Here is a 3791-nt window from a genome sequence, read left to right as displayed (position 1 = left end):
TGCAGGGAGAAACCAGTAAACTCATCTTCACAGGGGGAGGTTTCAATCCATCTTTCTCTACTGTTGATAGATTAAACTTAAAAATCATTAAACTACAACTATCAGTTTAAAAGAAATAAAGGAACAGGGGCACAAATGTAATAAAATGACATCACAGGAATGCAACAACGAAATTCAGATATTGGGAACTCTATGGAACCAAAACCCTGGTATCTTCAATAATTCACTGCAAAAAATAAATAAAAAATTAAAAAGAGGAATCAGTCAACTAAGAGACTTGAGATGCACCAGTCAAATGCAATATGTGTCTCAGGCTTGGATCTTACTACTAACAAACTCGGGGTGGGGCGGGGGGAAGCTAATGTGGAAAGTGACTGGGTATTTGATATTAAGAATTGTTATGCCTTTTAAAAAAAAGATTTATTTATTTGAGAGAGTGCAGGGAGAGGGGGAGATAAAGAATCTCAAGCAGACTCCCCACTGAGCCTGATGCAGGGCTTGATCCTAGGACCCTGAGATCATGATCTGAGTTGAAATCAAAAGCCAGAGAGTTACTTAACCGAGTCACACAGGTGCTGCAGAACAGGGATGACTTTTAATGTGACACTTGAAGTATGGTTATATATATTTTTAAATACTTTTTTATTTTCTAATACTTGTATTTATAGAAAAAATTGTGAAGATGGTAGAGTTCCCATATGCCCTATACGGTTTCTCCTTGTTAGAGTTAAGAAATCAACTGTGACTCACAATAGCTAAAACATATTTCATTCGTACTTTTCTTGTTTCCTGGTGACCTTCCTCTGTTCAAGCAGTCCATCCTGGAGCCATTATATTTAGTTGACATGTCTCAGTGTCTTCTAGACTGAGTTCCTCAGACTTCCCTTGCTTTTGAAGATCTTGAGTTTTCAGTACTGGTATTTTGTAAACTGTCCTTCAACTGGGGGTTGCCGGATGTTTCTCTTATGACTGAACCTGAACTGGAGTTGTAGATTTTTGGAAAGACCACCTAAGTAAAGAGACAATTCCATTTGGAGGTACACATTACATACATGACATGCTTATTTAACCCTCATCACCTGGCTGAGGTCCTGTTGGTCAGATGTCTCTGCTCTAGTTACTCCTTTATCCTAACCCTTTCCATGCTTCATGCCTTGGAAAAAAAGTCACTATGCAGTCTGCACTTAAGGGGTAGGGAGTTATGCTCATCTTCTTCAAAGTGGAGTATCTATATAAATTACTTAAAATTCTGCACAGATTTATTCTCCATTCATATATTCAATGATTCATTAGGACAGCCATAAAATCATTGACTGGGTTATAATCCAACACTACGTTACTTCACTGCTTAAGTGATTCCAGTTTTGGCTATTGGGAATTCTTTTGGTTTGCTCCTATGTCCTTTGACATACTCGCATCATCGTGTGTCTGTTTTTAAAGTACTTCCTTAATTTCTGGCACGGTAAGGCGCTCCAGCAGTCTTATCTCGTATTATTTCCTGTCCTAGTCAGTCCTAGAGTTAGCTATTTCTCTAAGGAGTCCTGAATCCTTTTATTGGTGTGACATTAGAAACCACGAATTTGGCACTAGGTGTGCTCATTGCTACTGAGGTATCATTATTTCTTGGCCCTCTCAGCAGATAAGCATTATTATATATTTTAAAGAGTAAAAATGCTACTTAAAATTTTTTTTAGAGGTAACTTAAATATCTGCAGAAGAAATACCTATATTGTGCTTCACAATAATCAGTGTTGAGCAGTTAAGTGGGGAAATAGTAGATAAAACTAGTGATCATGAGATGTATTTGGATGACAAATAGAGTTTAACTAATTTGATTGTGTCCACCTCAAAACTTCCATAAAACGGGCTTTTAAAAATTCAGAATACTATGTACCAACAATCTTGAAAACTTAAGACAAAATGGTCAAATTCCTAGGAGCAAAAAACTACACTTTGCTAGAATTGATTGAAAAAAAAAAAAAAAGAAGTGGAAACAGTGACTAGAAATTTTCCCATGATATTTATACGTGTTCCTGATTCCCTTATGGATAGAGTAGATTACATATATTTGACTAACCCTCCTACAGATAATTATGAACACAGGACAAAAATATTACAAAATCTCTTTGAAACCATTGGAGAGCAACCAAAAAGTGGTGGAAACCAGACAGGATCAACCTTGAATGGTAAAGAAGGGTTATGTCAAGTCTCCACAAATTGATCTATGGATTTAATGCAATTCCAAATCAACATCCCAACAAATTCTTTCGTAGAAATAGACTAGTTTGCTCTAAAGATTATATGGAAGTACCAAAGCCCTGGAATAGCCAAAACAAGTTTTAAAAAGGATAAATATGAAGGACTCCCATTACCTTATTTCAAAATTTACTACAAAGATGCAATTTTCAAGACAGTGTGGCACTGGTGTCAGGACAAATAGAACTATGGAACGGAACAGAGTCCAGAAATAGACCCATTGCAAATAACGGTTAACTGACGAAATAAGCAATCCAATAGAGTTTTTTCAAATGATAATGAAACACCTACATAAGTGTATGGAAAGAAACTGAAATGAAATTTAACCCATATATCATACTAAGATTGAAACATTTCAAACAAACTGTAATAGTAAAAACCATAAATTGTCTACAGCAAAACCAAGAGTAAATCTTTATAATCTTTGGGTAGGTAGACAAATTCTAATGTTTAGGGATAAAGATGCAAAGATCATCACGGGGATCATGATGCCTTTGGGTAGTTCTGGCTCAGGACTCTCTAGAGGTTGCAGCCAGATGTTGTCCAGGACTGGAGCTGGAGGAGCACTTCCAACAGAGCTGGCTCACAGAGGTGGCAGGCAGTATTGGCAAGATGGTTCCTGTCTTTGTGGAATGTTGCTTAAATGTCTTTACAACATGGTGTTCGCCAACCCCAGGGCAAATTACCCAAAAAATTCAGGCTGAAGTTGCAATGCCTTTTATGATCTTGCCTCAGAAATCAACAGTATTTTTATATTTTATTGGTTACACAATATTATGATGGAATGATGACCTTAAAAAAAAAAAGAACTTCAGAAACTTTGATTTTGGGAGGAGGTAGATTAAAGACAATAGAAAGAGAGGATCTCTGTATTAAGATGAAAAATGACAAAAGGTTTTAGTTGTCCACCGGTATCATCTCTATCAACAGTCAAGGCCACATGTGCAGGGTACATGAGGGTACCATTCTGTCCTCATGCAGGTAGACATTAGCCTCCCTCTGAGTCTTACTTTGATGGAATGCTGGGTCCACTTTTGAACAGCAAACATTGATTACATTTTTATGCACCTCCAGAGGAGACGAGAAGAGATTGTGGATGTTATGTGAAACATTTTAGCTAACATGAAAGGAAGAGTATGTACTAGTATTTATTACTCATATATGGGATCAACAGAAAACTTACTCATCCCCTCTATGATTCTAGATCCCACGCTGCAATTTGCTGCTTGCTTAGAAAGTAGACAAGCTTTTTAGAACTCTAAAAGAAAGGCTGCAGGAATGGAATCTCCATGAGAAAACCAGTGAGACTGCAGGATGCTTATGCTAGTTAACTCTAGGATGTGCTCAGTTTCTCTGGCTTACTTGATAGTTTTTAGATGTTTCACACAATGTTTTGGGGATGAGCTGAGCTCTAGGAGGCAGAAATGTTCCCTGTATTTCGTAGACTCAAATATTTGTGGATAATGTTTGTCATGCTAGAGAGCTTATAACTTTAAGAAATTCAATACAACCAAAAGCAAAGAATCCGAGATAAC

Source organism: Nyctereutes procyonoides, unplaced genomic scaffold, assembly GCF_905146905.1.
Source record: "Nyctereutes procyonoides isolate TBG_1078 unplaced genomic scaffold, NYPRO_anot_genome, whole genome shotgun sequence".
Classification (NCBI taxonomy): Eukaryota; Metazoa; Chordata; class Mammalia; order Carnivora; family Canidae; genus Nyctereutes; species Nyctereutes procyonoides.
Note: the sequence above shows the minus strand (reverse complement) of the source record.